General features: G+C 45.2%; 1 long non-coding RNA gene across 2 annotated transcripts in view; it reads left to right on the top strand.

Annotated features, from left to right (window-relative positions):
- Positions 1 to 1,048: 1,048 nt before the first annotated feature.
- Positions 1,049 to 23,729, top strand: part of LOC142768891 (uncharacterized) — a 139,617-nt gene continuing 116,936 nt past the window's right edge. For both annotated transcript variants that reach the window (XR_012885521.1, XR_012885522.1), the window contains exon 1: positions 1,049 to 1,201. This is a non-coding gene — a long non-coding RNA (uncharacterized LOC142768891). The remainder of the gene's footprint in view (positions 1,202 to 23,729) is intronic.

Genomic DNA, 23,729 nt, shown 5'->3' with positions numbered 1-23,729 from the left:
CTCGCGATGAGACCGAGCACTCGCACCTCTCATAAAGTCACAGACTCGGCCTGAATGTCCAACCAGAGAGAAACACGCGTTCAAACCGAGCATTCGTAACTGTCATAGATCGACGGGCCCGTCGTGGTTCGCGTAGGCCTTCCATTCCTTCATGATCTCCTCGCAGCCACGGTTGCTTTTCCAGTTCCGCAACGTTGGGATAGCTGTCACTTTCTTTTTTAGGAATGTAGTTGGTATTGGTGGGACTTAATCAATTTTCTGGTGCACACCCGCTCATGAACCATGATACGACATGCATAATACGGCAGCTTAAACAGCTTCTCTGTTAAAGACTGCTTATAATATTTTTTGTGTCTCCCTTGACTTCACCCTCGGCTGGTTTATCTAGGTTTCGCCCTACAAAGACACTGGCCTTTATTCATGTCTTTTCGCTTTTTTTTATAACGACGGCTTCGTGCCGGTAGATTTGATACTTTCAATCAAACCATAATGCTGATACCACAGGGACGACAGAAATGGGACAGGATGGGCGCTTTCTGCTGGGATCCCTGCATCAGCGCCATGACTTAAACAAACGTAACATCCAACAAGGCCAAAAGTCTGTTCAGTTTGATGCCTTCATCTAGCCTAGGTGGTTTTATTTGTCAGCTTCTAGTCCGTAAGATCACCTGCCGAGTGACGCCAGCTGGCAAAGACAGTGTTCCATGCTCGCCGTCATGGCTACCAGTGGCACTGGCTAGCTTCCAGCGTATATATATAACACACTCAGAAGTACCAAACAAAGTAGATGGAAAATCGACCACTGCTACAGCTCATTTCGTAGAGTACCGGACCTTTTACACCGTGGTGCATGTCCGGCAACCACACTCTCCGGAAAAAAAAAAAAACGAGTGTCCGTATTTCTGGCACTGATGGACATCTAGCTTGCCCGCGTTTGTTTTCTTGAAAACCCTCATCCCGGCACTATCTTATGAAGAGCTGTTCTGCATTAAGGATTGCCCTGTTTTAAGAATTTTTTTTTCGTTAAATCCGGCGACTGTTGCGTAATCAGTCTGGCAACCTGTCACGCTACCGTGGGAGTCATTGTCGCTCGAGCAGCCGGCGCGATTGGATGCTAACTGCGAGCGTGTCGCCTCGAAATGGTCAGCATGTGGTACATGACGCTTCTCACAGAACGCATCCCGAGGACACCTGTTAAAAGGTGCGTATTGTTCAGTATTTCACTTTGCAGTGGCTACGATTCGTCGTCATGCAGCGGCCATCGCACTTCTGCAAGAGTACATCTCTTTGCCTCTGCAGTTCGTAAAACGCAAGAAATTGACGACCTAGTATGAAGTTGTTGCGGGAGTAGTTGGTGGTGTGTACTTGTAGATATCTTCCTTTTAGAGCTAAGACACATAAGAGATAAGACCAGTGCTGGTCCTAATGCCTGCAATGTGGTGCTCGTTTAGCGCGGAAAGAAACCGTGGTTGGCACACAACCGCTGTTTCGTTAACCGTGGTTTAGGCTGCCCGTGTAACAAGGGTGGAAGATATCGACCTAAATTGCGTACCTCAATGCACTACGGCGGCATATCAGCGGCACCATCAGTCTACTCAGAATGAGGTCGCGGGTACTGTTCCCAAATGCATTAAACGGTGGGGTGCTAAACGCAATGCAATTCCTATACTTAGAGTTTGGTGCACGCCAAAGAAACGTACGGGGTCAAGAAAAAAAAATCAAGCCCTTAGTTTATGCCATTTGGTTTTTTTTTTTACTTTAGCGAGTGCAATGTGCCCGCAGACTTGACGCCTTCCGGCAGCATACCAGGGTTTATTTGTCAGCTGCTAGTCCGTAAAAAATCACGTGTCATGTAAATATATTGCGTTGTTAACGTGTCGAAGCTGTACCGAATGGATTCATTTTTCAGTTTCACGTTTTGAGTGCTGCCGTGTGATGATGCCGACTTGTGAATTCGAGCTTTGTAATGATTGTCGGTGCAGTTTGGAGTAACGACGTCGACAGCACTAAGAACGCTTTGAAGAATCCCAATACCGTTGAATATGTGGCCGTCGGCGAACTGTCAATAACGCTTGGTAAGCTAGGTCAAAAATGAAATGATTCAACCCAGATAAGCTTATGCGTAGGCGCTAGCGAGCGTCTCGAAGCGAAGCGAAATGCAGCGCTGTCTAACTCTGTGAACAGCCCCCCTTTTGCGCTGCAGAGGGGCAGCTTGTGAAATTGACGTGCTTATGGAAGTGTTTGACGTGCTTATGAAAGACAATGCATAGCGCATTTGCCTATGCATTGTAAAGCCTGCGGGTGTGTACCACGTTTTAACGAGGTTAAGATTCTAGGTAGAAGTAGGCATTAAACTGCGCGTGAGTTGATGCAAGCATATTACATTAAAAAGAAAGGTGAAAATTGTATCAGCGAACCATCGGTGACATTGTACTTATCGGAAGAGAGATTGTTCGATAGCTGGATAGCGTAAGGCTGTGTGAAGACTGCGCATGTCTGTATGTTGTTACTTGAATCTGGATTTTCGCCCGGTCTACTTTAGTTGGAAGTGCCGCTTGTGCTTGTCGTTGAGTGTTTCTTTACTCTCTGTGTGTATTATTTGCTGCCAAATCATGTCAGTAAGCAAGTACCAACTAGGCCAACAATCAGTATTGTTATGGAAGTGTGCTCGTCCTAGACAAGCCTTGTGTTTGCTACAAAATATGCGATGTCGACTTTTGTGCAAGAAGACTAGCCGGCGCCACGCATTGGCACCAACCTCTCCATATATACATTTAATAATTAAAAAAAAGGTATATGTAAACTGGTAGTGAAACTTCCATAAAAACCCGTTTTTCCTGTAATTGGTGGCTCATTTGCACCGTCCCAATCTACGTATAAAAGAGACAACTAGCAGCTAACAAAAAATATGACGTCACAACAGGAAGTCGTAGCGACGTTGTGACACTTGAATTACACGGTGCTAAGTGAAAATTTTTCTTAATTGCTGACCTTTTACGCACCACTCTAAATACGTAATTTTATAGCACCTTATGACTCTCTAATTGCGTGTGCCAGATAAAATGAAGACCAACCAGAAATAACAAGGAAGCAAAGTTGTTTTATTAGCGGAATGGTGTACTTGCAATATACACTAAAAATTTCGCAGGTGAAATTGTGACAAAACTGTTCTCGAGCGCAATAGCATAATAGTTCGGCAACCCGCGAACGCGCTAGCTACAAACAAATCGAGTGACGCAAACCACCGGACAAGAACAGGGGAAAGGAAATAGTGTGCGCTCGGTACTAATGATTTATTCTTGCCAAAACCACAGCAATATATGCACTATGCAACACATGCGCAATAGTACAGATACGTCACATTGCAGAATCAGGCACCCACACTACACGTGTCAGTTGATAAACCCGCGAAAAAAAAAATCCATATTCCGCTAAACGCAGTACCATCGAAGTATCGCTAATACGAATATATTTTTTCTTCCTGATAAGAGAGCATAATTTGTCGACCAAAAATAATCTTTTCGCACACTTGCCCATGCACTGCGGCAGGTGTGGATGAGTGGAAAGATTTGGTTACATCACCGTCCTAGGTAGAAGCAACGAGGTGATTGAGTGAGAGATGCCAGAAGCATACCGTTACTGTTTTCGCGCAAGAGTTCTCACTTTTGCTAAGACGGTCATGTACGGGCCGCAACCACGAACCTCTCGAGTTGCGTGCTTGATATCCCATGGTATAGTATAAACGGGTTAGAGGAGGAGGAGGAAGCAACAAAAGGGAGAAGGCAGGGAGGTTAACCAGAAAGACATCTGGTTGGCTACCCTACACTGGGGGATTCGGTAAGGGGACAAGAAAGACGAGAAAGAGGGAAGAGAGGGTTAGAAGCGAGTAAAATTATTCTGACAACATAAAGAATGTTTTTTTTCAGACCGTGCAGATTTTCAAATAAAATTTTATGACGTAAAATTCCATGTCTTCACAATCGAACCTTATACGCCGAGGTGGGAACACTTTGCCGCACTAAAACTGCGTTCAAGTGAGTAATAACATATTAGTACGAGGGTCTTTGTTTCAAGTGGAAGAGTTGTGGTACGTGATAATTTATGGTATTCCCATTAAAAAATCAAAATAGAGAACGTATGTAATTCAAAATACTGATAATCGAAATTTAGAGCGCAGATTTAAGTAATAGCAAAACTGAGCGCACTTGGTGCGCAGGAAATCCATCAGCTGCGTGACGTCAGACCGGAAGCCCACGTGACAAACTATGAAAGGAGGCGCGTCGCTACTGAATAGGGTGCGAAAAAATGGCAAGCCGTCTCCAACAGCCCATGGGATATTTTCGAAAGACTAGCCTGCGCATGCGCAGCGGTGGTGACGTCACGCGCGCCATGTTTTTTTGGGGGGTCACTGGGTGGCGACATTTTGAAATCGTCACGAAAAATACTTTGCCATAACCTCGCCACCACGATTTCGTACGGACAACTTCGGAGGACACTTGCCTCCATTTTCGATGTCGGCGATCTCCGGGCAATGGAGGCGCTGTTCGAACATGAAAAAGGTCCATTGTACCACTCATTCTTCGCGGTTGGTGCTTATAGCAATCTGGCCCGGCTATGCGGAAAATGCATCTCGTTAATATTTGGCGGTTCCCGTCTGGTGCTAATTACGTTGTTCACTACAGCGACGGCTACCCACTGCAGATCTCCGGCATGCCACAAGTTTCTGAGAAAGAAAAACAACAACAACAACAAATAAACGAACAAACAAAAAGAAAACGCCACGATGTTGACTCGGTACGACACGAGAATGTAACCGATCGGGGTGGGCCTATGGGTACCGAAGCGGTCGATGTGCTACGGAGAAAGGTGGGGGGAGGGGGGTCCGATCATCGTAGCAGGATCTGGCGGTACGGAGTATAGCAAGGGATGAATTCGTCACGGGCAGACATTTTCAGTCGGGGCCGAACGCCACCACCTTTGCCGACCATAGCATCAGCCATCACGTTTCTTACGAGAGGGCTATCGGAAAATGACCGCCGCCGTGCCGTCTCGCACCATGGGACCCCGGAGACGGACGGGCCTGGCTCGGCGTACACGGCGTGTTGCTTTGTATTAGACGCGCGTGCCGGTGTGGGCATAGCGTTCTCGGTGCGTTGATCGCCTCGCGCCGATCATTCATTTGCAAGTTCCACAGTCTCGGGTTGCACGATGGCGGATGCGTCAGAGTGACCCGAGGTCACCGTCCGTGCGTGAGCACTGCACGATATCTGTAGAATACTCCTAGTGTATCGAATAAGACGTTACAATATCATAAAATGTGGTGCAAAGATACTGCACTCTCTGCATGTAATATGGTGTTCTTGGTGAGGCTTAGGTAAGTGTTGGACAGGACAGATCAACGAAGGTATATTCTGTGCTTCACACAGCGTAAAGGTGTTCCAGAACAAGCTTGATGTGCTTATCCGTAAAGTAGTCAACAAGTAATGAAACCGACAGACATGCGCGGGGGAAAAACAAACGGTTAATCATTCTGCTCCAACATTGCAAGTAATTGAGTGAGGTTTGAATGAAGCATCGGGATTAACACACTGATGGACATCCGGGCCGCATGCTCCACCCTTCTCCTTTTAACCATCTGTATACAGAGTCCTTGGGTGGTGACTGAAGGCGTGTCAGTTCTCTGGGACAATTATTCGCCAACTACGACTCACGGCAGACATCGGCCATACCAGCTCCTCCGCGAAGAGATGTCTTTTTGCTTTCCATCAGGCGCATTAGCGAACGTAGAAGGAAATGAATGGGATTCTTCCAGCATCGATATCTGTCAGAACCATAGTCGACGGTGACGTGCTGCTCTGTCAGTGACGCCATTGACGCTTCCGACTAGGTCACGTGACGTTCTTTTGCGCGACGTTGACCGACACTGCTAAAATCTCCAGGATGGAAACGCGCTGGGCGTTGGCTATGTCACGTATCTCGCTCTTGTTGTTTCTCACATCCGCTTTCGTCCCGCCACCTGCCTCCCCGTGCTTCGATCGAGGACTTCCCGGCTGATCGGCCTGCTTATGCGGCGGCTGTGCACACCGAGGGTCCATCAATGGACTCTGATCGTGCGTTGTAAGAAGCAGCGTGAGTTCGTCCCGAAACACAATGAAACGTCCGGGCCTTCGTTTATCGAAGCGGAAGGAAAGGGTATGTTACCATAGTATACGGGCTCACTTGGCAACGTGCCTCGATGGCTCTCCGAATGAATGGGACGCGCGACCTAGATAGATGCATGAATGGCCGGCGCAACCTGCCTCGGGGGCTCATTAATTCTACTTCCTCCCGCCACAGCAACCCCCCTTCCCATTTTCATTTTTCTTGTACGTGTCTTGGCTGCGCGTACGACGTGATGCGAGAGTAAAGGGAAGCGTGTCGTGACCGATGACAGCGCCCACTGGGGCGTGAGGTTCTCAACCTTGTCTGGTGTGTACACTGTCTGCACGTATAGACTGACACCTAAGCGAGTTTGTGTGAAATCATGCAATGAAAAAAAAAAGATGAGATGAAAGAAGGGCGAGGTTTGTTCAGAGATACGAGAAAGACTGAAGGACAAGTGATGCTTCATTCGGTAATTTTTTTTCTAGGGTCTACGTACCGAGTTTCTCAGCGTCTTGTATACCATGGGTTCTGTTAGTCGTTGCTGTTTTGTTACTCGTAAGTTTAAACGGGAATCGTATAGATGGTGAACACAAATAAATAAAAAAGAGACTGATAACTTCAAAATTCTCTAACCAAAATGTTCATATTAGTAAGCGAGGAATAAGGATTCAATGTATACACGGAAAGCTCGGCTTTAACAGCACGCTTGACAAAGCTGTAATTGAACAAAGAAGGAAATTATATGCGCATCGGCTAGTAAAGTTTACGTGGTCCTTAACAAGTACGCGTAAAACGTTAGAGGCATAACCCATCTTTCTCTGTTTATTATCAGTCGATTGCGTTCGTGCTCCCGCCGTCACGTACCTCAACAAGCGTCAATGTGATGCGATGACGTCAGAAGTTTTGGCGATATGTTAGGTCACTGCGACGTAGTCTGCAAACACACGAATTTTTTGACAGATTCCTGTGCACGCTGACGTGGCCGATGATCACTTCCGCTTCCCGAGTTATCCAAAGCCACGAATCGCCTTGAAGTAACATTGGCTATGTCTCGAACGTTGTCTTGCCTGTTTATCATTTTGGTACCAAAATGTCTGATACTTCAAGGTCTGAGCAACACTGTTGCTATGTTAAGCGCCGTAGTAAGGGCTTCGGAATATTTTTGTCTGCACCTGCGTTTTCTTGATGCGCACCTGATTCTAAGCACGCGGTCGCTTGTACCTGTATATTCTGCAAGATCGCACAGAATCGAACACGCCACTTAACGTATACAGAAGTAGCGCTCAAAAACCGCTGCACCGTGACCGAAGTTTGCGCATGCCTGCTTTCAATTTGAAATCGAAATTTCGTAAAGACGATTTTACCTGACAAGTCCGCCGTGGTCGTTTAGCGGGTATGGCGTTTGGCAGCTGGCCTGAACGTCGCTGGTTTCATCCCGGCGGAGGCGGTCGTACTTGATCAACACCACCTAGACTATTGACAATAGTCTAGGTGGTGTTGTTTTGATGGAAGCGAAATGGCATAGAGGCCCAAGTAGTGTGCAACGCTATTGCACGTTATACAAAACCAGATGGTGAAACTGTCGCAAGCCCTACATTACAATGCACCTCAAGATTATATCTGAGCTTTAAACGAAGCTGGTGTTATTATTATTATTTTATATATTATTATTATTATTATTATTTTATATCTTATTATTATTATTATTATTATTATTAATATTATTATTATTATTAATATTATTGTTATTATTCCGCCTATTACATAGAGGCGCCTCCAATTTAAACTGTTACACGATTTTTTTCATTATCATTGCGTAAGACGACGTGAATTGATAAAGGTTATGAAACTTCAAATGCATGGACCCAACCGTTTTCGTGCATGCACGCATCCACAAGTATAGCACTGTTTGTTTGCTCGGTATTTATATAGGACGGCAAGAATAACATCTTAGTACGGCGGCATTCAAACCCGCACCTAAAGTAAGTCTACAAAACCCCGTGCCTTTCAACCAGCGCACAGCGTAGGTGGCTCAATTAGGAAAGGGGTCACGTGATCTTACGGGTTGTCAAAGTTGTGGGGTTGGGGGGTCATAGTTGGCCAGGGTAGAATGAGACCCCCCGCGCGCTCATCAGATCCCCCCCGCCCCTGACCCTCCTCCAACACACACACGCTCAATAACGTTTTTCCGTGGCATATATCCCGATCGCCATTAGAACGCAATCCTCTCCTCGGACGGTGCTTTTCATGCCGGGCCCAACATCCGCGATCGACGATCACGAGATATATCCGCATGGTATCGGTAACAGCGCTTCGAACGTTCGACCATGGCGAACGCCCAGTGTGTGGGGAGGCACACGACCGAGCGGCGGTGCCGGACAGCTTGGACCAGGGCAATCCCGGCGGACACGGTCGGGCCCGCTGAATTAGCAACCACCGCGGTCAGAATGCGCTGTCACGAGGTGGCAGCACCGGCGGCAGTCATAGAGTTACCGAGAGTTTTACCTGAGAGAGCCCCGGTGCTGCGATCACTCATCCGCCAAGAAGAGAGAGAGAGAGAGAGAGAGAGAGAGAGAGAGAGAGAGAGATAAATAGAGAGGAAAGGCAGGGAGGTTAACCAAGCTTGGTTCGGTTGGCTACCCTACACTTGGGGTGGGGGAAAAGGAGAATAATAGAACGGAAATAGACAGAAAAGAAGAGGAGTAAGAAAGAGAAGCAGAAATAGTCAGCTCGAGACTACACAGCACGGCCTCGCACAGTTCTTTCACAAGCGGTCGTGAAGAAGGATGGCTGCAGCAGCTGCGACCTGGTGAGAATAAGGCGAGCTTATTTTCACCGGGTCAAAATAAATTAACGCTATTTTCACTGAACTTGACTTTGATAGGGGAACATTCCGGATTTTTTTTTTTAGGCGGAAATGTTGTAGGCCCATGTACTCAGATTTGGGTGCACGTTAAAGAACCCCAGGTGGTCGAAATTTCCGGAGCCCTCCACTACGGCGTCTCTCATAATCATATGGTGGTTTTGGGACGTTAAACTCCACAAATCAATCAATCAATCAACATTCCGGATTTTCGTTGGAATTATGAAGCGTGGAAGCTTGGGCAAGTTGGTAAGACATAACTGAATGCAGGAACAGTGCAACCTAGAAGTAGTTAATTACTTCGTAACTATCGAAGCGAAAGAAAGAAGGACAGAAAAGAGCGCTCTTTTCTGTCCTTGTTTTTTTCGCTTCCGTAGTTAAGAAGTAACTACTTCTAGGTTGCGCTGTTCCTGCATTCAGTTCTGCATTTCGTTGGAAGTTTACAACACCGGTTCAGGCAGCCTACGAACGTTTTTTTTTCTCTCTTTTATGATGAATGCATATCAAGCATAATTTATTAGCACGTTTGTGATCAGCTTGGTGTTCGTGTGGTGGGCGTAAACACCGTGATTTGTGCTTGTCGTTGCCGGTGTGCTTTGTGAACGTGAATAGTCGTGCTCCTGTTTGGAATCGATTGATTGATTGATTTCATTGATTTTTGGGGTTTAACGTCCCAAAACCACGATATGATTATGAGAGACGCCGTAGTGGAGGGCTCCGGAAATTTCGACCACCTGGGGTTCTTTAACGTGCGCCCAAATCTGAGCACATGGGCCTACAACATTTCCGCCTCCATCGTAAATGCAGCCGCCACAGCCGGGATTTGATCCCGCGACCTGCGGGTCAGCAGCCGAGTACCTTAGCCACTAGTTGTGCTCCTGTTTGGAATCGGGGATAGTTATAGCGTGAGAACAAAACGATGACACAAAGACAAGAAGGACACGAAGGACACGAGCGCCTTCTTGTCTCTGTGTCATCGTTTTGTTCTCGCGCTATAACTATCGCCAAGCCATACCAACTAGTCCATGCTGCCACTCTTCTATGGAACCGACCGTGCTGGTTCGCCTGATCTTGCGTGAACACCACGATGTATAGGACTCGTCAACCACTTTCAGTGCTCCTTGAGATCCACGATACTTATATTCATGTGGCGTGCGTGCGGTGGTAACGTTGTGGCTTTCCGTATACGGGTCGCTAGTTTTGCTGTGCGCGCTTGTTAGTGTTGTGGTTTGTGTGGCCGTTCCTACCCGTTCGGCAATCTGTTCTGGTTTTGGTGCTTCTTCGTCAAATACATCATTTCACAGGCACCCAACTCTTATTGGGTGAGCTGCTAAATGATCGCTACTTAAAACACTTCATCGTTCAGATAAGGCGCTTACCATCCCCGATTTGATTGTATGCGCACCACACGATGTAATTTCGAAGGCTATCGAGCCCAAGTTTCTTGATCTTGGTTGCGTTAGATGCAGACAGGAGTCAATCACGGTCCGGAAATTCGATCGCGATAGAAAGTGCTCATGTGACACCCGCATGCTGAAGTCTCGTTCTTTGACTTCATGGCTGCACGAGCCATAATTTAATGCGAAAAATAACATTCAACTTCGTCACCATCGCGCAGCGCGTAAGAACGTGCGGCTTGCAACCCACGGTTTTGGTGCACGGAGCAGCATGTGGCAGCGGAATGGTTGATATTTCATACTTCATACAGCTCAGCGTTAAAGTAAACACAACAACAGAGGTGAGACGACACCAAACTTACATTTATCACAACTGCCAAATGTGTTGCCTGCACCCAAATTCAAACATTGTTACAATATGTTTATGCTAGAAAAAAAAAGAACCAACGAGTGAAGCTTAGTATAGATAGAGAAATAAATTATTACAAATAATAATAATAATAATAATAATAATAATAATAATAATAATAATAATAATAATAATAATAATAATAATAATAATAATAATAATAATAATAATAATAATAATAATAATAATAATAATAATAATAATAATAATAATAATAATAATAATAATAATAATTATCATGGGGGGGTTAGCCGAACTGTCCCGCAACATTCGGAAAGCTATAAAATTTTTTGTTTCATTTTCAATTTCATAATTACAATAATGTCACCTCCCCCCCTGCTTCGGATAACATCGATCCCCATGATACGTGCGTGGAACGTACTGTTCTTTTGTTACATTCAGTTTCGAAATCTTCCTTACACCTGGTCTCTTAGATCAGTTTTGACCCAAGCGCGCATTTTTCCCAAACCTGGTTTCGGTCTCAGAAAGGTCCATCGTGCCCGTGTGAACACGGCGTATACTCCCGGCGAGACTTCGGGTGTCTCAACAGCGGACGGAATTTGAGGGATGCGGTTGTGCAGATGATGTGCGAGAATGGGGGCTTTGTGCAGCTATATGCTTGCGTGAACGTGTGCGTGGGTGCGTGATATTTTGTGTATGTGCGTCTTGCAGATGCCCAGAGGAGGAGACTCTATTGGGGGAAGCGGGTGGCTATAGGGAGAGTTAGCGATCTTTTTCGAACGTTGTCGCGCACACCACACGCGGACCTTATGATCCTGCAGGGGTCGCGAGCATTCGTGCGTGCTTTATGCGCTCGGCGCATGCGCGTCAATAAAGCCGCCTTACTTGGCGTGCGGGCCCGATCGCGGCGTTGAAGCAGGTCAGATCCGCTTCCGTCATCGGCCGTGTACCGTGACATCAGCCGATGAGCGCGGACCGTGACATCGGCCAAGGGCCCGCGCGGTCGTCACGTTGCGGGTTCTTTCGAACCTCCCGAAGAAGCCTCTATTCAACCGTGTCCAAACACGAGGATTTTAACCGAAGAAAAAAAAAAAGATTCACCACGATTGCTCCTTCTACGGTACGCCCCGCCGCGGTGGTCTATGGTCTAGTGGCTAAGGTACTCGGCTGCTGAACCGCAGGTCGCGGGTTCATATCCCGGCTGCGGCGGCTGCATTTCCCATGGAGGCGGAAATGTTGTAGGCCCGTGTGCTCAGATTTGGGTGCACGTTAAAGAACCCCAGGTGGTCGAAATTTCTGGAGCCCTCCACTATGGCACCTCTCATAATCATATGGTGGCTTTGGGACGTTAAACCCCGCATATCTGTCCTTCTACGGTACAACTGCGATGTTGGTGCGAATGATCCAGAGATCACAGGTTCGCCATGCCTAATGATAATCTAAAGCGACACACATCGTAAGTATGATTCACCGTATTTGTCGTTGGGTGACCGTCACAGCACGTTGTGCGCATATCGTCGGTTGCAGTGACACCTGTCCAAGTAGCGGTACTTTAGTGTTTTATTGTCCGTTCTAGTTTTTGTCCTCTTTCTCGATGGTAGAGGACTTTCCTGCAGTGGCCCTAAGTATAGCTGTGAATGATGATGATCATCGCCACGGCGATGATCATCAGTAACGGTTTGAGTGTAGCTCAGATTGAGTAACGGAAGAACAAAATTCTATGAAAATAACACTTCTGGTAGTTCATATAGTTTGTTTATTTCAAATAAGCATGCTTACAGGAGTCATGTTGGAATAAATGCCACTATGAAGCAACTATACAAAGTTGCCTAGTAATTTATCATTTCACGCTACCTGAGTATCTAAGTACAAAGCGTAGCAACAGTTTTATAGCCAGCAAGGAGGAACGGTGTCCACTAGACAGGAAATAATACAACACCCGCTCATTTTTTTTGAAGCTCTTGACCACTTCGTTCAAACGACAGCACGAAAGCGCTCAGATTAATATTTACAGTGAATAGCCACACAATATGAAATACACGATGAGTTGAAGTTTAGCGCACGTTTGGAACCGGAAAGAGCTAGCCCGGACAAAGAGAGGCCTTGCAATCTATATACCGTATCGCACGCTACCTGTATCTTTCGAACGCTGTGCGGCGTCCTTTTCAGTTGTTCTGTACCATGAGGAGTACGGGGGCACGTATTTGCTTAAGATAACTAATTAGTTTTGCCCTGTTGACTTCCTTGGACCCTTATCAAGATCGCCACTGCTTCTTCAGCGTCCACATACATAAACACACGCATAAATGCGCGAGCACCACACTTGCATCGCATTGGGAGTGGCGACCGCATGAGATCACGACTCTCAAGAAGATAACTTCGCTTGATTGCACCGCGCAATAAAGCAATCCGGATTGAGAAAGAGCGTACGACGTTTTTTTTTTTGCTGGTATAGCATGATATCTTTGTATTCTGGTTCTTTTTCTTATCTCGGCAGCGAACAATGCTCGGGTCATCCGGCTGATTGAGGAAATTGTAATTTATTGCGTTCAAATGAAATCTTGTCGATAACACCGAGGGAAAAAAGAGAAAAGCAGTGATGTGCAGAAAAGTTAAAAACACAGATGAGCAGTTTGCTACCCAGCAATGGTGTAAGGAACAAAAGGGGTTAAATGATATTTAAAAAACAACGAAAGAAGGGTAATATTAAGGGCTCAGTTTTATATATTACAGAAACATTAGTTAGAAATAAGAGACAAGAAAGACGAGGCAAAGTTAGTAATGTGAACTAACAAGCGACACTGCCAAGGAAACTACAGAGGATGACAATAATGCTGAATGCAATGTAAATGTTATGAAAGAAAAGGGAACGACAGGATAACTTGCCTTGGGTATGAACTGAACCTGCGACCTCCAAATAACGCTTGCTTGTAGTAATTACCACGCAAATGGGAAGAACGTAACGTGGATTAAAGAATGACTTGCGAGTGGTAGTGACGGAACCAGTGACGTTGGGATAACGCAGCTGGTGTGCTATCAATGTTCAGCTATGGTGGAAATTGTCCTTTCATCCCAATTTCGAATGTTTATGTGCCTGCAGACACGCATACACTGTATCTGGGGTCCCATAAACTATTACAAGAGTATGTCATATATAGTGAACGTTAAAGGGAGCTGACACGCATCTCCTAAAGTAGTAATGTACGTTTCTAATGAGGACTCACTGAGAAGCACCGAAGGGTTCTTTTTTTCCCTTGTATAGAGTGCAGTACTGTAAGTTCTTTGTTCTATTGGCGACTTGTAGGCGGTTAGCCATGATTGACAGGCCCACTCACACAGGTGCGCGATGTGGCAAGCCTTTAGGCTAAATGCCTTGATATCGCGGGAGAGATCAGAAGCTATGGATCACGCAGTTCGTGCACCAATTGAGCTTTCAGATGCTGTCTTCAATCGAAAAGTGTGAATCAAGATAGATTTGATTGTGCGCAATGGCTCTCTTGTTTGTTGCGACTGCAATGCTGATCTGCATTGCCAATTGCACTGTTTGGTCTGGCTGCATTTTCATATGTGTTGAGAACTGATGTAAAGGGCTTAAGCCAGAGGCGCAGCTGTACAACACTGTGTAAAGCTGTGCGCTGCTGTCACCGTGGTTGTGCGTGAGACAGCGTCTTTCTTTTTTTAAAGCTTCTGAGATGGTCACTTTACTTTCACGTTCGCAACACAACATGCAAAATGAGTATATGATTGCGTCGTAAGTCTTGAAATGAGCATGCGGATGAAAATAATGTGAAAGCGTGCAACTCGCAGTGGCATCAGTTTCAAATACACAAAATTTCGGATATAGAATCCCGTAATCATCATATGAGTACGAGGTGCGGTGGACTGGGAGACTCCAGATCCATTTTGATCATCTAAGGTCCTCCTTTAATGAAAAGTACGCACATGGCCAACTTTTTAAAAATTTATCTGTCCTTTTGAGCGAAATGCAGCCACCGTGGCACAATGAGTGCCGTTAGTCTAGACCAAGTGTTTCAAACTCACATCAGCTACCAGGCCGCCAACAGTATATTTATTCTTGCGAATGGGCAGGACACCGAAGAAGTGAAGAGTGGAGGGGTAGAGGAAAAATGGGAGAGTTCGGACAAAACTTTATCTAATATTGTCATTTGAATGATATTTTTCATTCTCATATATGGGTCTCTAAAAAAGTTTAGTGTCAGATTTCACAAAGCATATCGACACTGATTCAGAGAGTGGCGAAAATATGCACGCCGATCAATGAGTGTTGGAATTTTAGTTCCACCCCTATAATTCAACACGGGGTGACTGCATATAGTGCATATAAAAAAATTCTTAAGCCCAGTTTCATTTAGCTAACACGCATGAAGCTAACACGCATTAATCACAATAGGTGAGAAAATGATGCAAGCACCAATTAGCAGTGCCAGGAACAGTAACAAAATAAACTAAATGTAGGACATAGAATGTTCTTTGTAAAGCCCAGGCCATAAGCCAATGGTCGGCAAATCGCGTGTTTGAGATTCCTTGTCTAGACGCCTTAATGTCTCCTGGATTTATTATTTGCCTCAAATTGAATTTTGCGGGTTCGCAACCTTGCCTCAGTGGGGCCACTTTAGAGCAAAACCATATGGATTGTTGCACCTATACATGCGCCCGTAAGAAATCACGATTCATTGATTCGCAGGGTTCCTGTTGTTCGCCCAGTTCGACAATTCAATTTTCCGCGAGAAGTATTTTAAAAGGAGATCAATAAATAGCTACACAAAATGCTGCTTCTTTATATAGAAGGACTTGGTCTCAAGACCAAGAAAACAATCCATGTGTTTCGTCAGCAATATGTTCTTGGCCAACGCGATTCCACTTTTAAACAATACTCGTATTTCGGCCATTGAAAAAGAAATAGCGTGATGGCGAAGTTTGGCGGCCATAAGAAGCAATGATGTACTGTGGTTGTAATATTAACTGCCATGTAAAGAACTGGACGAAGTGGCCAAATATGTGACATCACGTTCCTAATAGCCACTGAAGAAATCTTCCTTGCGTTCCGTGTTGTTTTTGTCCGTACGTGTCGGTATGCCTTTGCCTGGTTCACATTACCCCCGTCGCACTTGTATTGCGCAATATATCTGACAGCGTCAGCACTTAAGTCGATTGACATCACGTCTGAAAAGGACGCGGTTTTCACAGAACACTTGAATATATAGGTCAGCACCGGCTGCGACAGTGCAATAGGCTTAGTAGAAGTCTTCCGAAGCTTAAGCTCTGTCACGCTACTCACTCTATTGGCGTCGTGTAACGTACAGCTACAGACGTTAGGCTGACAGTCGCAGTGCACCTGCCGGCAGTAGTATCATTCTTCCTGTTCTTTCATTTTATCATTCGCTATAGTATGTCCTATGGCATAAGTTAAACAAAAAAAGTTCACTCATCTTCACTAAGTGAATCAGGAAGAGTGGGCGAAGCTCTGGGTATTGTACTGCTGAGTAACCGTACATTACCCGAACGTTGCCCAGTATATTTGAGGGATACATGTATATATAAATTTAAACTTACTTCGTCTTCCAGTCACCTTGGGCAATTCAAGGAGGACTGTGTGGAGAATATGCCTCGACAGAGAATCCGAAGATCCCGCTTTATTACCAGTGGCAAGGCGCCATTTTAGTATGGGTAATTTGTTAGGGCATGTGTACAGTGTTCGGCCTGTGCCATTGTGCTACAGGTTTCCTCGAGAAGCCTCAACACACATGCGCACATACGTGTTAAAAAGACTCCTGAATGCTCGTCTGTATTACTTCTTGCACACTAATTATCTCCTTCACAATAATCAATACGATTTTACGCACAATAAATGTGCTACTTTCACACTGTACGCACTACGAATCGAATCAGCAGCGTCCAAGGCATCCAAACTACCTAGCATACCCATATCTCTTGACTTTGTCGGAACATTCGATAGCGTTTGACATCCTGCACAGGCGTCGAAAGCACAGGTGTCAAAAAACTTGTACTGCCTACTGAATTCTTTTTAGTCGAACCGCACTCTAAATTCTCAAACCTACGTCTCACAAAGGGCAGCTCACCAAACCATTGGAAGCCCGCATGGATCCCCTGTCAGTCCGATACTGTGGAACATGGTAATACACAGCTTACTTAATCGACCCATGCCACCAGCGCATTCGCATACAGGCGCATGTGGACGATACCATCATTGTCATCACAGATACGTCCAGGCTCCGGTTACAAGCAGAGGCTGAGCATGTCCTGGCTTTATTGTACAGGTGGGCACGAGAAAAACAGGTTTCGGTAAGCGCCGAGATGTCCTAGTTACTTCGTGTTTTTTTAACAACGGGCACATTGGTACATCAAAACGCCGCCAATCTATCGACATGGGCGGCATTTTTCTCAAACACAGAAAAGAAATTAAGACCCTTAACGTATTATTCGACCCCTCTTTTAATTTTTATGCTCACATTGATTACGTAAAAGGAAAAGCTAAAGTGAAAAGCCCCATCTTGCCTTCTCCAATTTGCTAAATCGCACCATTCGCCAAACAGTTCACTCGTTAGACTACCGCCAAGTTGTCGTGCCATCTCTTACATATGGATTTCTATTATGGTGGCCTATGTTCCCATAGGAATTAATTAGAACGCGAGTTTTAACGGTTCAGTGAACCGTGCTATTTTATTACCAGGTGCATTTGACACCACACGTACGTCATCCTTACAAATTCTCGCTAACACACCTCCGTTACGACTAGAGTTGCACAGACTATTTGCAGAATTTTCCTTATTCATACTCCGGAATATAACTCACTATGGTGTAAAAACATTCAAACTGGCTGACATACTATATACATGCAGTCTGTGTGGTTATCACCCCGGTAAAAAAATACAAATTTAGTTTAACTGAAATCTCACCGCCACAAGATGCAGTTCCTTTCACACACACACACACACACACACACACACACACACACACACACACACACACACACACACACACACACACACACACACACACACACACACGCACACGCACACGCACACGCACACGCACACGCACACGCACACGCACACACGCACACGCACACAAAAAGCCATGCACGTATGCATTTACGGCTTTTACCCGTCATACATGGCGGGAGCGGCATACATCGCTTTGGCTAAAGATGAAAAAATCATGACTGTCAGTAAATTTGAGATACGCAACGCTTCAAGTGCATATGCCACAGAATTATTTGCATTTCAAGGAGCAGTTTATATTGTTTTTACAAATATATTTTTAACAGGGCAGCTCACATTTACACAAACTATCTATCTCTCCTAATAAAACTGTCAAGTCTCACTGATAACGACGAATGAATGTGGAACATCAAGCGGCGTCTTATCCATATAATCTCGTCAGGCAAATGATAAACCTGTATCATGTACCCAGCCATCTGGGAACTTGAAAAGACGAAATAGGTGACGCAGCAGCTGCACCAAGAGAGAGATCAGGCTTCGTGTGTTTCGACAAAATATTAATTCGGTCAGTACTGACTCAGTTTCATAAAATTTTGAATTCGTACTGGCGCACCCATTGGCAGACTGAGGAATCTGAGACATTATTCCAATGGATTTGTTCCCCCCTCTTAAATGCCTAATACATTTATTGTCTGGTCACGGACACTTTCAGTATTATCTTGATCGATTTAATATAACTACGTCTGACAGGTGTATGTGTGGCACCCCTTGCTTGAACGAACAGCGCAGCTTCAATGAATGCCCACACACGCAACCCATCCCGACCCATTTACGTGTACGCAACAGTGGTACAACACTACCTGCGCATTATACGAGCTATTGACCTATAAAAAAATCTCGTGCGTATCTACTTCAGTTGGTGTCTGTAATGCTCTACTCTGTCACTATGGCATCCACACGACTCACATTAGCTACGAACGCTTTAGCAGGACGTCGCTTCATACTCCGATTTACATCCCTTGCTATCGTAGCCTATCATATTAATGTCTGCGTGGATGCTCTCGATTATAATCGCAGTTATGCCAAAAAAGGTGGGGAAAACCCCTGCGACTGATAACGAAAGCATCACTTCTCCATCCTCCCCAAGTACATGAATCACGGCATCAATCGCAGGTCGCGGGTTCGGATCCCGGCTGCGGCGGCTGCATTTCCGATGGAGGCGGAAATGTTGTAGGCTTGTGTGCTCAGATTTCGGTGCACGTTAAAGAACCCCAGGTGGTCGAAATTTCCGGAGCCCTCCACTACGGCGTCTCTCATATACATAAGGTGGTTTTGGCACGTTAAACCCCACACATCAATCAATCAATCAATCAATCAATCAATCAATCAATCAATCAATCAATCAATCAATCAATCAATCAATCAATCAATCAATCAATCAATCAATCAATCAATCAATCAATAATTAATAATTGATTAAATAATAAATAATTAATCAATCGACCAATCAATCAATCAATCATGGCATACGCAACGCTTGCGCGAGTAATTATCCCGTGCTCATTTAACTTTCACTTGAAAAAGCATGCCACTTTTTAAACGGATGTCTTATCTAAGTTCGAAGTAGCAAACAGGCTGGTGAAGGTTTTATGTTGCATTGCTGGTTGAACGACAGCCCGCCGTGCCTGGCTATACACTGCTCCTGGTGAAGAAATGGACACCAACTTCAGTGCCACTACTGCTACCATTCTCATCAACGCCTACCTCATCCTCCAGGCCACGGGCTGGTACCTCAACGTCTTGGTTGTACGTTCCTGCAGTCAACGGCAACACATCTTAAATGAACACGCAGACATACAGACACGCACGTACACACACATGCACATACACGAGCATGAGCATGAACCCCAAACTCTTAACTTACGGAAATGAACTGCTGCTGCATGTCGAACTGTTCCTTCCCGAGAAGCTAATCGGTTTTCTGCTTGCACTTTCAGGCCGCACTCATTAGTTTTACCCTGATTATTTAAAAATGGCTTTTTAAAAACAAGTAAATTCAGAAAATTTCCCTCAAATATGTTATTTATGTTAGGCCCCGCCACGGTGGTCTAGTGGCTAAAGTACTCGGCTGCTGACCCGCAGGGCGCGGGTTAGAATCCCGACTGCGGCGGCTGCATTTCCGATGGAGGCGGAAATGTTGTAGGCCTGTGTGCTCAGATTTGGGTGCACGTTAAAGAACCCCAGGTGGTCTAAATTTCCTGAGCCTTCCACTACGGTGTCTCTCATAATCATATAGTGGTTTTGGGACGTTAAACCCCACATATCAATCAATCAATCAATCAATCATTTATGTTAGATTGGCTTGAGCCTATTGTACCTCGTGGTGGTGCGGGCCACCCCCGTTTTTTTTAGTTATTTTCATACCTAGGGGCAAAAAAGCGTGCGCACACACACACACACACACACACACACACACACACACACACACACACACACACACACACACACACACACACACACACACACACACACACACACACACACACACACATATATATATATATATATATATATATATATATTTTACCGCATATTTAGCCTGCTTATTCGTTGAAGTTTAATGTGTCTTACATATAGTATATACTATGACCCCAACGAAAACATAGCATAGCTTCTAAGTAGCTTCGCGTTTAAAGAAAGAGTTTGGTTTCTAGTACAAAAGCTCGAAGTGGTCGATGCAGAGGATTGCGCGCCCAGCAAGTTAAGTCAGCTGGTTGACCGCGGTTGTCGTCAAGGCCACGTAGGTGGTGGGTGCGAGCGTTGGGAAAACCCGGAAAGGTCCCCATTAGGCGTCCCGCCACGGTGGTCTAGTGGCTAAGGTATTCGGCTGCTGAACCGCAGGTCGCGGGGATCAAACCCCGGCTGCGGCAGCTGCATTTTCGATGGAGGTGAAAATGCTGTAGGCCCGTGTGCTCATATTCGGGTGCACGTTAAAGAACCCCAGGTGGTCATAATTTCCGCAGCCCTCCACTACGGCGTCTCTCATAATCATATTGTGGTTTTGGGACATTAAAATCCATATGTCATCATCATCATAAGGTTCCCAGCAGGTTATCGAGGGTTGCCTCTCTAGCTGAGGCAACGCAGAAAGAGCATGTGTTTAGAAGAGGCTCTTTCCCTGTGTCTCTTTTTACGGGCGAACCATCGAAGACGTCCTTGTCACGCTGCACTAAACCGCAACCGAAACTGGACACCTGCAAAAAAAAAAAAACGAAAACATCTGTGTTAGTGTATTCGTGTACATCAGTAATGTATATGACAGTCCAATGCATGATCCCCGGTGCCGTTTGGCCATCCGTCCGTCTGCCCATCTGTTCATACGTCCATCCGTCCGTACGTCTGTCGTTCTTCATACTAGTCGACGACTTCAACGTCAACATTATGGACCTTAGGACCGTATTTTTGGCCACCCTTCATCATTAATTTCATGGATATTTATGTTGATGAGCTGAAAGACTCCACGAATCCAGTGGCATCTACTGATCTGTATTCGTGGTCACGCTGCAAGCGTGACCGCGGAATATATTGCTCGCGCTACAGCAAAGTTCGATGGATGGCATTGCACGGAAGGTGCCACGTACTTTGGATTCAAGTTCACGGCGAATACACGAAAGGAACCGTAGTTACTGTGACTTTGTTTGGCCAAACCACGTGATATTATTATGAACCGAGCCGTAGTGGGATGCTCCTGTTTGGATTAGACCACGTGGTGCGCTCTGACGTGCACCGTAATCCAAGCAAGCGGCTGTAGTGGTGCATCGACCACGTCGAAACGCTGTAAATGTTGCTGAGAATCGAGTCCACGTCCACAAACCTGGATGCGTGACACCTTACCCGGTTAGGCATGACCCGGTGGGGGAAATAGTACGTGGTGGTAGAAATAAAACATGAGCACTCCTCTTCAACACCCTTCTTTGCCCATTGGTCAGACTTCGAGATGCCATAGCGAGTAGCTTAGACAATTGTAAAATATTTATAGATTTTTTGTACTTTGGTTTAAGGCAGAAGAATGAACGGTCGGGTAAATTGTAATAGGTTATGTATTTTTGAAATGGGAAGTGCGAAAACGAGAACGTGAGGACATTTCAAAAATTAAGAATTACATCTATAAGGCACTCGAGTCGTGTTAGGGAGTGGCGTCAGAAGTTCACCATTTGCAAAACGTGACCAAGGTATAGTGAAGTTAGACTTACGGTAGGCTACGTTTAGGTAGCACAGTTGCCCGTAGGGCTGCACAGAAATCGAAGCTATGCGGTGAAGTCGTTCAATATTTTTTTCGAGGCGACATGCGCCATGTGTTGCCGATCGTCATGTTTAGCGTGCCAGGCAGCGGGAATAAGTTGCACCGTCAAGGACTAACGTCCATTCAGTCCACTTCTGCGGCCGCGTAGAGAAATGCTAGAAATTGGCCCGAGCATAAGCTTCTCCGCAAGGTGTGGTTCCTAGCAGCATTTGGAAAACAGACGCACACTTATGCAACCTAAAAGTAACATGTACAGTAAATAGGTGGATACTATGAGCGTCCTCTTCATAAAGAAGCGATGACATGTGCCACCAGGCTCAGTGACCGAAAGAAAAAAACCCTGTTCTCTCTTCTTTTTGATGTTTTGCTAATGCCTAGTCCACTTCCAATAAATCAATCTTATTATAAAAATAAAAAAAAAACTCACAGCCCATTTTCCTGCCTTTTTATGGCAGAATGTCCTTATCGTACCCACGAATTATTTTTTGTCCGTTTTCTCCAACTTTCCGCCACCACTAGTGTCTCTTATTGGTATCCTGGGCGTGCCCAGATTTTCATTTTTCTACTTGAAACGCAATGCTTCATGTGGGCTCATGTTCAAACGTTCACCCAGGCAGATATCTCCACATTCAATTAGAACGTGCTCCGTCCTTTCTACATCTTCCTCAGAGCACGCGTATTGACCCGCTTTACTGAATCTCGCTTGATAACTACGTGGTCTAAGGGACATGCATACGTTGCGCAATTTCTTACTGGTGACAGTGGTGGCCAGCTATATCCGAGTGGGATGTAGGCAAAAAATTTATGTATGAGGAAAAACAAGCTAGTTACGAAAACTGACTATTCCCTACTGCAGAAACCGATTTAAACATTCCGGTAAAATTGCAGTGTCTCTCCGCCCGCATAAAGGGTATAGCTGAATATCCCCGGCCCCCTTCCATCCCGTAAAACAATGTCTAGCAAGACCTTTGGCCCAAGCATTTTAGATAAACCATGAGATGGTAAGTTGTACTAGTAGCTAGCTGAGATTGGTCGACGGAGTATTCAGTTTATTCAGTTTATTCATTCATTCAAAGTACAAAATTTGTAGAATGTAGTATGTAGACGTCTATTTGCCCCATTGTTAGAAGAAAGTAAAGTTGTGGTACTTGCGGCGAGAGAGTGATAGACGGGAAGGCGTAATTACATTTTTCATGCGGCCAAACTGACGTTGTAGTAGTGTTTTCCTGGACAATTTTATTCTGACTTTCGTCGACCTACATTACCTGACCTATTAAGTCAGCGTAGGTGAAATGGTGGATCGATAGATCAATATTCGCACAGCTTTCATATAGACATCTTTTGCAACGTTTCTGTGGACCTCGTCATAAATTAATAGGTTATGTTGCGCATATACCTGTAAGTTTAGTTAACCTTAGTATTTATTTCTGTTGAGCTTTGTTAACGTCAAGCCTGGATCTAATTATAGAAAAACGTGGGGGACCCTTCCGATACGCTGTTCACTCTAATGTATTCATGTTTTGGCCGGCTTCATGAAAAATTCACAGCCTTCCTTTCGAGCTTCATAATATGAAATATTAAATTTCACGATTTACGCAATGCTTCTATGAGTCGTAAATTTTGTTATATTCGAGATTGCTTTCAATCCATGCTGCCTCAACCGGAATGT

This window comes from Rhipicephalus microplus, chromosome 8 (assembly GCF_043290135.1).
Source record: "Rhipicephalus microplus isolate Deutch F79 chromosome 8, USDA_Rmic, whole genome shotgun sequence".
Lineage (NCBI taxonomy): Eukaryota > Metazoa > Arthropoda > Arachnida > Ixodida > Ixodidae > Rhipicephalus > Rhipicephalus microplus.
The sequence above is the reverse complement of the archived record's forward strand: the minus strand, read 5'-3'. Positions and strand labels throughout refer to the sequence as shown.